This window comes from Symphalangus syndactylus, chromosome 21, assembly GCF_028878055.3.
Source record: "Symphalangus syndactylus isolate Jambi chromosome 21, NHGRI_mSymSyn1-v2.1_pri, whole genome shotgun sequence".
NCBI lineage: Eukaryota > Metazoa > Chordata > Mammalia > Primates > Hylobatidae > Symphalangus > Symphalangus syndactylus.
The window spans coordinates 60,061,500-60,075,326 of NC_072443.2; positions in this window are offsets into that span (position 1 = coordinate 60,061,500).

The window sequence follows — 13,827 nt, forward strand, 5'->3', positions numbered from 1 at the left end:
AAGTCTTTGCCCATGCTATGTCCTGAATGGTATCGCTTAGGTTTTCTTCTAGGACTTTTATGGTTTTAGGTCTTATGTTTAAGTCTTTAGTCCATCTTGTGTTAATTTTTGTATAAGGTGTGAAGAAGGGGTCCACTTTCAGTTTGCTGCATGTGGCTAGCCAGTTTTCCCAGCAGCATTTATTAAATAGGGAATCCTTTCCCCATTGCTTGTGTCAGGTTTCTCAAAGATCAGATGGTTGTAAACGTGTAGTGTTATTTCTGAGGCCTCTGTTCTGTTCTGTTGGTCTATATATCTGTTTTGGTACCAGTACCATGCTGTTTTGGTTACTGAAGCCTGTAGTATAGTTTGAAGTCAGGTAGCATGATGGCTCCAGCTGTATTCTTTTTGCTTAGGATTGTCTTGGCTATGCAAGCTCTTTTTTGGTTTGATATGAAGCTTAAAGTAGTTTTTTCCAATTCTGTGAAAAAAGTCAATGGCAGCTTGATGGGGATAGCTTTGAATCTATAAATTACTTTGGGCATTATGGCCATTTTCACGACATTGATTCTTCCTATTCAAGAGCATGGAATGTTTTTCCATTTGTGTCCTCTGTTATTTCCTTGAGCAGTGGTTTGTAGTTCTCCTTAAAGAGACCCTTCACATCCCTTGCAAGCTGTATTACTAGGTATTTTATTCTCTTAGTGGCAATTTTGAATGGGAGTTCATTCATGATTTGGCTCTTTGTTTGTCTGTTATTGGTATATAGGAATGCATGTGATTTTTGCACATTTATTTTGTATCCTGAGACTTTGCTGAAGTTGCTTATCAGCTTAAGAAGATTTTGGGCTGAGGCAATGGGGTTTTCTAATATACAATCATGTCATCTGCAAACAGAGACAATTTGACTTCCTCTTGTCCTATTTGAATACCCTTTATTTCTTTCTCTTGTCTGATTGCCCTGGTCAGAACTTCCAATGTTGTGCTGAATAGGAGTGGTGAGAGAGGGCATCCCTGTCTTATGCTGGTTTGCAAAGGGAATGCTTCCAATTTTTTGCCCATTCAGTGTTACATTGGCTGTGGATTTGTCATAAATAGCTCTTATTATTTTGAGATATGTTCCATTGATACCTAGTTTATTGAGAGTTTTTAGCATGAAGTGGTGTTGAATTTTGTCGAAGGCCTTTTCTGCATCTATTGAGATAATCATGTGGTTTTTGTCATTGGTTCTGTTTATGTGATGTGTTACATTTATTGATTTGCATATGTTGAACCAGCCTTGCATCCCAGCGGTGAAGCCAACTTGATCATGGTGGATAAGCTTTTTGATGTGCTGCTGGATTTGGTTTTCCGGTATTTTATTGAAGATTTTTGCATCTATGTTCATCAGGGATATTGGCCTGAAATTTTCTTTTTTTGTTGTGTCTCTGCCAGGTTTTGGTATCAGGATGATGTTGGCCTCATAAAATGAGTTAGGGAGGATTCCCTTTTTTTCTGTTGTTTGGAATAGTTTCCGAAGAAATGGTACCAGCAACTCTTTGTACCTCTAGTAGAATTCTGCTGTGAATCTGTCTGGTCCTGGAATTTTTTTGGTTGGTAGGCTATTAATTACTGCCTCAATTTCATAACTTGTTACTGGTCTCTTCAGGGGTTCAACTTCTTCCTGGTTTAGACTTGGGAGAGTGTATTTTTCCAGGAATTTATCCATTTCTTCTAGATTTTCTAGTTTATTTGCTTAGAGGTGTTTATAGTATTCTCTGATGGTAGTTTGTATTTCTGTGGGATCAGTAGTGATATCCCCTGTATTATTTTTTATTGCATCTATTTGATTCTTCTCCCTTTTCTTCTTTATTAGTCTGGCTAGCTGTCTATGTATTTTACTGATCTTTTAAAAAACAGCTCCTATATTCATTGATTTTTTGAAGGGTTTTTTTTGTCTCTATCTCCTTCAGTTCTGCTCTGATCTTAGTTATTTTTTGTCTTCTGCTAGCTTTTGAATATGTTTGCTCTTGCTTCTCTAGTTCTTTTAATTTTGATGTTAAGATGGCGATTTTAGATCTTTCCTGCTTTCTCTTGTGGGCATTTAGTGCAATAAATATCCCTCTACACACTGCTTTAAATGTGTCCCAGAATCCCTGGGACTCATTGGTTTCAAAGAATATCTTTATTTCTGCCTTCATTTTGTTATTTACCAGTAGTCATTCAGGAGCAGGTTGTTCCGTTTGCATGTAGTTGTGTGGTTTTGAGTGAGTTTTTTAATCTTGAGTTCTAATTTAATTGTACTGTGGTCCAAGAGACTGTTATGATTTCCGTTCTTTTGCATTTGCTGAGGAGTGTTTTACTTCCATTTATGTGGTCAATTTTAGAATAAGTGTGATGAAGTGCTGAGAAGAATGTATATTCTGTTGATTTGGGTGGAGAGTTCTGTAGATGTCTATTAGGTCAGCCTGGTCTAGAGCTGAGTTCACGTCCTGAATATCATTGTTAGTTTTCTGTCTTGTTGATCTGTCTAATGTTGACAGTGGGATGTTAAAGTCTCCCACTATTATCGTGTGGGAGTCTAAGTCTCTTTGTAGGTCTCCAAGAACTTGCTTTATGAATCTGGGTGCTTCTGTTTTGGATGCATTTATATTTAGGATAGTTAGCTCTTCTTGTTGCATCGATCCCTTTCCCATTATGTAATGGCCTTCTTTGTCTGTTTTGATCTTTGTTGGTTTAAAGTCTGTTTTATCAGAGATTAGGATTGCAACTCCTGCTTTTTTTTTGCTTTCCATTTGCTTGGTAAACCTTCCTCCATCCCTGTATTTTGAGCCTATGTGTGTCTTTGCACGTGGGATGGGTCTTCTGAATACAGCACACTGATGGATCTTGACTCTTTATCCAATTTGCCAGTCTATATTTTTTAATTGGGGCATTTAGCCAATTTGCATTTAAGGTTATTATTGTTATGTGTGAATTTGATCCTGCCATCATGATGCTAGCTGGTTATTTTGCCCATTAGTTGGTGCAGTTTCTTCATAGTGTCGATAGCCTTTACAATTTGGTATGTTTTTGCAGTGGTTGGTACTAGTTGTTTCTTTCCATGTTTAGTGCTTCCTTCAGGAGCTCTTGTAAGGCAGGCCTGGTGGTGACAAAATCTCTCAGCATTTGGTTGTCTGTAAAGGATTTTATTTCTCCTTTGATTATGAAGCTTAATTTGGCTGGACATAAAATTCTGGATTGAAAATTCTTTAAGAATGTTGAATATTAGCCCCCACTCTCTTCTGGCTTGTAGGGTTTCTGCAGAGAGATCCACTGTTAGCCTGATGGGCTTCCCTTTGTGGGTAACTCAATATTTTTCTCTGGCTGCCCTTAACATTTTTTCCTTCATTACACCCTTAGTGAATCTGATGATTATGTGTCTTGGCGTTGCTCTTCTCAAGGAGTATCTTTGAAGGGTTCTCTGTATTTCCTGAATTTGAATGTTGGCCTGCCTTGCTAGGTTGGGGAAGTTCTCCTAGATAATATCCTAAAGAGTGTTGTCCAACTTGATTCCATTCTCCCTATCACTTTCAGGTACACCAGTCAGACATAGATTTGGTCTTTTCACATAGTCCCATATTTCTTGGAGGCTTTGTTTGTTCCTTTTTGTTCTTTTTTCTCTAATCTTGTCTTTTCACTTTATCTCATTAAGTTGATCTTCAATTTCTGATATCCTTTTTTCCACTTGATCGATTCAGCTATTGTTACTCGTGTATGCTTCACGAAGTTCTCGTTCTGTGTTTTTCAGCTCCATTAGGTCATTTATGTTCTTCTCTAAACAGTTATTTTAGTTAGCAATTCATCTAACCTTTTTTCAAGGTTCTTACCTTCCTTGCATTGGGTTAGAACATGCTCCCTTATCTTGGAGGAATTTGTTGCTACCCACCTTCTGAACCCTACTTCTGTCAATTCATCAAACTCATTCTCCATGAAGTTTTGCTCCTTTGTTGGTGAGGAGTTGTGATCCTTTGGTGGAGAAGAGGTATTCTGGTTTTTGGAATTTTCAGCCTTTTTGAGCTGGTTCCTCCCCATCTTTGTGGATTTATCTACCTTTGGTCTTTGATGTTGGTGACCTTTGGATGGGGGTCTCTGAGTGGATGTGCTCTTCCTTTCTGTTTGTCAGTTTTCCTTCTAGAAGTCAGGCCCCTCTGCTGCAGGTCTGCTGGAGTTTGCTGGAGGTCCTCTCCAGACCCCATTTGCCTGGGTATCACCAGCAGAGGCTGCAGAACAGCAAAGATTGCTGCCTGTTCTTTCCTCTGGAAGCTTCCTCCCAGAGGGGCACCTGTCAGATGCCAGCCAGAGCTCTCCTGTATGAGGTGTCTGTTGGCCCCTACTGGGAGGTGTCTCCCAGTCATGATACACAGGCCTCAGGGGCCCACTTGAAGAGGGAGTCTGACCCTTAGCAGAGCTCAAACACTATGCTGGGAGGTCCTCTGCTCTCTTCAGAGCTGTCAGGCAAGGACATTTAAGTGTGCTGAAGCTGCACCCACAGTTGCCCCTTCCCCCTGGTGCTCTGTTCCAGGGAGATGGAAGTTCTATCTGTAAGTCCTTGAGTGGGGCTGCTGCCTTTTTTTCAGAGATTCCTTGTCCAGAGAGGAGAAATCTGGCAGTCTGGCCACAGCAGCCTTGCTGAGCTGCTGTGGGCTCTGCCCAGTTCCAACTTCCGTGTGGCTTTGTTTACACTGTGAGGGGAAGACTGCCTACTAAAGCCTCAACAATGGTGGACACCTCTGCCCCTACCAAGCTCAACTGCCCCAGGTCTATCTCAGACTGCTATGCTGGCAGTGAGAATTTCAAGCCAGTAGATCTTTGCTGGGCTCTGTGGGGATGGGATCCACGAAACAGACCACTTGGCTCCCTTGCTTTACCAGGGGGGTGAACGGTTCTGTCTCGCTGGCATTCCAGGTGCCACTGTAGTGTGGAAAAAAAAACTCCTGCAGCTAGTTCAGTGTCTGCCCAACAGGCTGCCCAGTTTTGTGCTGGAAACCCAGGGCCTTGGTGGTGTAGGCACAGAAGGGGATCTCCTGGTCTGTGGGTTGAGAAAACCATGGGAAAAGCACAGTTATCATGGCCAGAGTGCATAGTACGGTCCCTAATGTCTTCCCTTGGCTGGGAGAGGGAGTTCCCAACCCCTTGTGCTTCCTGGGTGAGGCAACGCCCCACCCTGCTTCAGCTCTCCCTCCTTGGGCTGCACCCACTGTCCAACCAGTCCCAAAGAGATGAACTGGGTACCTCAGTTGGAAATGCAGAAATCACCTGCCTTCTGTGTCAGTCTCGCTGGGAGTTGCAGACTGGAGCTGTTCCTATTTGGCCATCTTGCCAGCAATCGTTAAAATACTTTCTAACTGGCCCTTGACAGAAAAAGCTTGTCGGCTCTTAATTTAGATCCACAACATATTTGGTTGAAGTTGGATTTTTATATTATCAAATGGACTTTTCACTTCCTAGTGGAAATCTTTCCTTCTTTCCACAAACATTCATTTAGCAGCTACTGTGTGCTAGGCATTGGTGATATACAGAAGAGAAATATGGCTTGCATCCTTCAGGATTTCACAGTTTGATAGCATTGCCCTCAACTTGCATGGGCTTCTCCATACCAGTGTATGTGTAAGCTAACTCAACAAACACTTCCTGAATAGAACCTAAAATGTGCCAGATGTTACGTTAGGGATAAGAGACTTATCAATAAACAAGGGTTTGTCTCAGCTCTCAAAGGCTTCCTGGTCTTGAAGAATGGCCATACAGGGAGGTGAGTCACTGACACCATGATCAGCCAACACCATGACATACAGTGAGTACTCACAGATATGGCTGGATGACAGAAGTGCTGTGAGAACTCAGAGGGGTCAGAAAAATACCATTTTTATTTTGGCTTATGAAATGTGACTAAGATAGAAGTAGCAAAAAAAAATCCTGATCTTCATGTTATCTGTAAGGAGACTGTGAAACCACCTCTTTCTTTTTCCTGGCAAGCCTTGCCACATACCCGGCTATAAGGAATGTGAACACTGGTCATGGTACTCATTAAATTAGTCATCTTGATAATTACAGGATCTCAGAAATAACTACTAATCAGCCTGAATAGAGAGCTTCTCTCAGGATTCACTGAAAATGCATCTAAGACAGGGTTGTTAACTCTGCATATATGTTTAAAGGAAGTTATATATGTTTTTTAAAAGTTATATATTTCCTTAAGGGCTCTTACTAACCTAATATGATATCAGAATGGCAGTTCAGTATTCCTCCCCTACTGTTTTAAAGCTCTGTGTCTTGGGAGCAGATGGTAAGGTATTTGAAGTCTCTATCCACAGAGGAATTTTTTCCCTCTCTCAGTAAACTGTTGTAAAACAGCAGGTATGAGAGGGCACTTGTCAGGTGGCTGCAGTTACAAAATAAAAGTACTAACACAGTCAGCTTATTAGAAAAAATGGCCAGGCGTGAAGTGGTTTATGACAATCCAGTGATTAACCAGTGGCCAAAGCCTGTGCTTTTCTCATTCGAGTGATGAATAAGAACCTTCCACATGCAGTAGTAAATCCCAAGTTGAAATATAAATATTACTTGCTTTATTAAGACGTTTGATCTCCCAGGCTGTTGATATTGCTAATATTTTATTTTGGTTTTATATCTTGGTGTTTTCACAGATTCAATTTCAAATAACCAAACTGGTTATTTTATTTGCTTTTAATTGACTAAATGACCCCATTACACTGGTTTTCTCTTTGTAGACTCTCCCATTTCTTTTTTTTTCTTTTTTAAATCTAGAAATCTAGAATTAACTAAGAGTTTAGGAGAAAGGTTCTGCATTTTGCCTGACTGGAACAACTGAGGCAGTGAGTAGTTTGGAACATGAGTTATTTGAGATTTCTACTTGGAATTTCTTTTGCTGAAGGTCTCTGGGTTGGGACCATGCTCACTTTGATAGGAAGGAAGTGATACTGTAACTTCATGCATCAGTTGCATGATAGGAATGATGACTGACTTACATTATTTAAAATTCAATTTACGTGTTCTAGTCTCTTTGTCCATGTAATTTTTTAGATGGCTTCCTACTGGGGAAGGGTTCCAAACAGTAACTTGGCATCATGCTTTTTTTTAAAGTATAGAATGGTGTAATGGTAAAGTTACAAGCATTGGTGAAATGCCAACTGTGTACCAAGTACTGAGCTAAAAGTATTTAGTGCAGCAGTTGGCAAATTTTTCTGTGGAAGAAGAGAAAGCAAATATTTTAGGCCATGTCACAATTACCTAATTCTGTAGTATAGCATGAAAACTGGCATAGATAATAGTTAAACAAATGGTGTGGGTCTTGCTGTGTTCCAGTGAAGCCAAAACCAGGCAGTGAGCTGGATTTGGCTCATGGGCTGTATCTTGCAGATCCCTGATTTAGAGTGTTGGGAAGGGTTGTGAGAAGTCATCTACTCATCTCCTGTATCCCAGGCTATTGCAAACCATGGCCCTTAGATCCCAGGGTTTTGCAATGATGGCTGGGCCTCTGCCCCACCTCTTCCCTTCAACCAGAGTAGCACAATCAAATATCCATTTATATTGTGGGACTTTGCATAAGATTCACTTGAGCAAAGCATTTCTCAACTAGTTTTAAAAGATTTGAAGACCCTCAATTTTCATCCAACTTTACAGTTGAAGCATTGAGGCTGACAGAAGCTGATTTCCCCCTAAATAATGCATTTAGTTATTGCCAGAGCTGGGACTTCTACTCAGCACTAGAGACTTCCAGACTTTCATTTCTAACTACACTGTGCGGGCTCCATACCATCAAAATTCCCACTGAAGGAAAGACTTGTGTCTGCTTTTTGTTTGTTTGTTTGTTTTAAATAACAGCCACTTGCCAGCATGAGCACTTTATGAACAGAAATCATAATATCAAGAGACCGTATGACATTTCTCTGGAGTTGAGAGCCTCAACAATTCTATGTACAGTCTTAAAGCAGATTTTTGAACACATATTCTATGACCTTGTCCTTGTGAAGATTCATACGATCACATCCATACCTTGGATGGTGGAAAAAAAAAAGGTCAGTAATGTAATTTTCTGGAAGCTGGTGACAGCCAGTGTTTATTTTACATCATTATCCTGCTTCATATAGATCTACCCAGCCATTATGTTTCCCTAAAGTCTCAGCCTCAAATACAAAATTGAATTTTGAATTAAATTTAAAAATCTATGATGCTTTTGGCCTTGATGGAGGAAGCAGTTCTAGACTCTCCCCATAGCACAGCAGGGAAAACCTAAGAGCCGAAGAACAGAGGTTTGTCTGGTTCTGCATGCCCGGATCTGCTACTCAGGTCTGGTGTCCCAGGCCAGTAGAGGTCCGATCAGGTGAAGGCTGTCAGTTACCCAGCCTGGGTGCTGACTCTCACAGGACTTCAGCCCGGCCACCACCCTGGAGACCATTATGGAAATTTTGTGAAACTTTCTAAAGAAGGCAAAAGCCCAAATCAATTTTCAATTTGTATCTCTTCCCCTGGGTATAGCACACTGAAACCTCAAACAAAGGTTATTTCAGAAAGGAAACAGAGATGTCTTACTCAGTTAAAGCAAATATTCTTTCTGAACTTTGGCTAATTCCTATACATTCTGTTTATTTTGAAGAGAAGAGGGGAGATAAATAACACAATAGAAAATTCTATTTCAGATAACCAATTATGAATATACCCTCTCCTGTAAAAATCACATTGTTTTATACGCGTAAATTTAGAATATTTTCTACTGCTTTATTCTCTGGCACAAAATATGATGTTTTACGTAGTCTAATAAATGCATTTTGTTGTTTTTGGTGTGAAGCATCACTTTGCATTATTCACTTAGAAGACTATATATTAAAGCTCTCTTGATAGAATTCCATTTTGTGCGTATGTCTGCAGTGTATATGTTTGTGCATGCATGCATGTATGTAGTGTGTATGTAGAATTTGTGTATTTTCTCAAGAAAGTAGCATTCAGTAAAACAGTTTTATTTTGCTGCATTGTTTTTATAATTCATTTGTTTTAAGAAAACAGCATCATTTATGTGAGAATTAATAACAGGGCTTGTGGAAGAAATTGTAAATGTTTTCCTGATGGCTTTTTATATGGCTTATTGTTATTTTTAAATTGTCTTTTAGTTATAGAAGAATTGTGGCAACATTGTAGAAAGTACTGAAAGCAGAGGGGAAAATATCACCTAGATGTGTAGAGGACTTACAGAAAGGTTTGGATAACCAAAACAGAGACATAGATCAATGGAACAGAACAGAGCCCTCAGAAATAGTGCCACATATCTACAACTATCTGATCTTTGACAAACCAGACAAAAACAAGCAATGGGGAAAGGATTCCCTATTTAATAAATGGTGCTGGGAAAACTGGCTAGCCATATGTAGAAAGCTGAAACTGGATCCCTTCCTTACACCTTATATAAAAAATAATTCAAGATGGATTAAAGACTTACATGTTAGACCTAAAACCATAAAAACCCTAGAAGAAAACCTAGGCAATACCATTCAGGACATAGGCATGGGCAAGGACTTCATGTCTAAAACACCAAAAGCAATGGCAACAAAAGCCAAAATTGACAAATGGGATCTAATTAAACTGAAGAGCTTCTGCACAGCAAAGGAAACTACCATCAGAGTGAACAGGCAACCTACAAAATGGGAGAAAATTTTCGCAACCTACTCATCTGACAAAGGGCTAATATCCAAAATCTACAATGAACTCAAATTTACAAGAAAAAAACAAACAACCCCATCAAAAAGTGGGTGAAGGACATGAACAGACACTTCTCAAAAGAAGACATTTATGCAGCCAAAAAACACATGAAAAAATGCTCATTATCACTGGCCATCAGAGAAATGCAAATCAAAACCACAATGAGATACCATCTCACACCAGTTAGAATGGCCATCATTAAAAAGTCAGGAAACAACAGGTGCTGGAGAGGATGTGGAGAAATAGGAACACTTTTACACTGTTGGTGGGACAGTAAACTAGTTCAACCATTGTGGAAGTCAGTGTGGCGATTCCTCAGGGATCTAGAACTAGAAATACCATTTGACCCAGCCATCCCATTACTGGGTATATACCCAAAGGACTATAAATCATACTGCTATAAAGACACATGCACACGTATGTTTCTTGCGGCACTATTCACAATAGCAAAGACTTGGAACCAACCCAAATGTCCAACAACAATAGACTGGATTAAGAAAATGTGGCACATATACACCCTGGAATACTATGCAGCCGTAAAAAATGATGAGTTCATGTCCTTTGTAGGGACGTGGATGAAACTGGAAACCATCATTCTCAGTAAACTATCGCAAGGACAAAAAAACCAAACACCGCATGTTCTCACTCATAGGTGGGAATTGAACAATGAGAACTCACGGACACAGGAAGAGGAACATCACACTCCGGGGACTGTTGTGGGGTGGGGGGAGGGGAGAGGGGGGAGGGACAGCATTAGGAGATATACCCAATGCTAAATGACGAGTTAATGACTGCAGCACACCAACATGGCACATGGATACATATGTAACAAACCTGCACATTGTGCACATGTACCCTAAAACTTAAAGTATAATAATAATAATAATAATAATAAAATAATAATAATAAAAAAAAACTAAAAATTTTGAGGAATCTCCAAAAAAAAAAAAAAAAAGGTTTGGATAATTTCAGTTTTCACCCGGATTTAAATCTTGTAGCCAGACTTCTCTGCTTCAGAATTCCAGACAACTTGATGAACTAGGAGTATCCCCAGCCCCCAACCTGCCTAGATGACCAAGGCACCTCAAGGATCTCTGGGTGGATAAATAAGAATTTAGAGAGCTGAGAAGAGCAGAAGGTGATTTAACTAGGGGGATAAGAAAGCAAATGGACTAGTCTGGAAGCAGGACACAGCACATCACATTTGGCAAACAAAGGAAGGTGCCATAGACTTGGAATATAGGGTCCCTGGAGTGGAGTAGAGTGGGGAAGGGGTTGAGGTGAAAGGGAGTTTTGAATCAGATTGTAAAGAGGCTTAAATTTCATATTCTGGAGTTGAGGCTTTACTTGTTGGGCAAGGAGTGGAGCGAAGCCCTATCAGAAGCACCTGCCAGAGTCCTGGCTCAAATTCCTCCATCCCAGAGAAAAAGAAATAGATGAGTGGTTACAACCAGCCAAGGAGAAGGCTCAGCCCAGCCATGGGGTGGGGATGGGGTCACAAAAGGAGATGTCCACTTTTCTCTCTTTCTTCTTCATCTCACCTCATTTCGCCAAGAAACTGCAGGTGCTGCCCACCTCCCTGTCTCCAGGGTCTGGGGTCGTCATTTTAGCCTGTATTCAGGAGGATAGGTAAAGAAGCCAGCCTGGAATTTAATATGCAATTGACGTTTTGACAGCAACACAGCTGAGACTGAAGGACCAACCTGAGATGGTTTTAATAGCTGAAAGTGACCAGCAAGTTCCACAATCAGACTGAGATGTCATTAAGAACATGTCTACCCAGGGAGCCACAGGAATTCTACAAGGGACAATTGGTGACAATCCTTAAAAAATATAAAAACAGTTCATATTGAGACTCTAACAAATTGAGACCGGCTTCTAAATAGGTTATAGCACACAGTGATAGGAAATTTAAGTAATGCACAGGAGAAAGGATTTATAGAAATGGGTAACTGTTGGGATTTCTGTATTATCAAGAGGTACTGTTTCTAGGGACTGAAGGAAGTTTTTTTTTATAAGAATCAAGATAATATGGTTTTTTATTATTACGCAGAAGATCCTTCAGTGTTTTGCTCAATTTTATGGTGCAATAATATGATTTTGTTGTGTTAATAACTTAATAATTAAAAAAAACTCTTTCCCTATTGAATTGAAATGAGTGTTTTTAGTCTTATTAGTTTTCCCTATTATAACTGTTAAGGACTCCCCCACTGGCCCCCCTCTCCCCTCAACCTGATGAACATTTCAAGTACATTTCTCTGTGGAGAAACTCCTTTAATGGTTGCAATCTATCAAGATGTTCTTTTGAGATTATTACAAAGAAGCATTGTTGGCTAATCAAAAAAGGAAGGAAAATAAGAGGGAACAAAGAAGTCACTGTAAAGGAAGCCTGTGCTTGCTGGGCTCTAGATTAAATAGTCAGATTTAAACCCATACTCAGAGAGAAGCTGCAATGAGGCAACCCCCACACTCATTTTACTCAGCATTCCTGGAGGGCAAAAGGGCAAGAGGGCAAGAGGGCAAGAGGGCAATTCCTAAGGGCCTGTCTATGGGTAATCTGCATTTTGTTAACTTTTATTTTAAGGGAGGAAATGGATTGGAGAGGTAGAAGAGATAGCAGAAAGATGATTCAATAAATGGTTTTGATTTTTGGCAGAAGAAGGAATGGATAGAGGATTATTTATTCAACACACACACACACATCCGGAGATAACTCATTTTTTTCACTTTTATAAAAAAAGAAATTTTTATCATGACCACTAATGAAAAAATACTATCAGTCATCATAAATAGAAGATTCACATTAATGCATGTTAAAATGTATGTAGTTATTAGAATTAAAATAGTTCAGGTTCTGCCTAAAATAATCTCTAGTACCACCAATGTGGTGTTATTGTGGTGAGAGAACTACTTTTACTCGCTGCCATAACTCAGCTTTAAAAACAAAAGGTATTAATCTCTATTCTATTGTCATCTAATTTTGAACAAAGGCATTAAGTCCAAAGCTAGATTCATCAATCATAACACAGGAAATGTTACTGACATCCATTAAGAACTCTGCAGTTGATTAGCTCACTTGATTAAATAGCGGTGCAGCTGATGGGAAAACAGGAGAGGAGCCTGCCACTCTAGCAAAGAGAATTTCCAGCTCTGCATCTCCAGGGAGTAAGAAAAGAGAAATGGAAAATAGAAGACAAAGCTGGCTGCTTCAACAGTAACTCAGTGCTCTCCATAACAGCAATCCCATGTGTGGTCTCCAGAGGTACATCTCAGTTCCCTTTTCAATACCCAAAGGTAGGGATGTGGCGCTTTTTTTTTTTTTTTTTTTTGGTGGGGATGGGTAGGTGGGGGATAATTGTAGCTGTCACTAGAAAAGTAAAACCCCCAAGTTAAAAAAAAAAAAAATCACAGCGTCTGATGTGAAGGATACCTGAATGCTGACATTAACCAAATGTCACCTTTTTGGGCAGCTGCATAGAAATAATGTTGAAATGTTCCTCTATTTTTTTAAAACAGCAATTTTCTTGAGAGATTGGAAAATCAGGGGGAGGCAAGCCAATGACATTTTGATTGCAGGCCCCACTCAGAAAGGCACTGTGGAACTTCCTGGTTAACAAAGTTAAAACCAAAACAAAGTAAATGACAAATCCACCATCTCAATCTGCATTGTATTTTTTGTTTTTAAAGAAAATGGTAAAACTTCTGCTGCTGCTTTTAGTGACTGAGATTTTCAAGAGTGGATTGGAGAAATTATTATCAGTCTCATTGGCAGCTAAGAAATCTGCTTTGAGATGGGTAGTTGCTTATTAATAATACTGCTTTCCACTTCAGCCTCATCTGTAAGGCACTGAACTAGCTGCTACTGGGTCTTCAACCTACCTTCAGACTTCTACTTCATGAAGTCTTTCCACATCTACTGTGAGATGGATCACTTCTTCTCCATTCCCAGCACTTTTTGGTTATCTCTCCTATGTCATAGGAGAGATATTACATCTATGTAATAGATGTAATGATGTTGCACAAGGCTGAGCAACCTCAGCCTTGCTCTAAAATTATTTACATCATAGTTTACATTCTTTGAGGGTGGCACTTTGCATTTCATAGAATAATTGAACA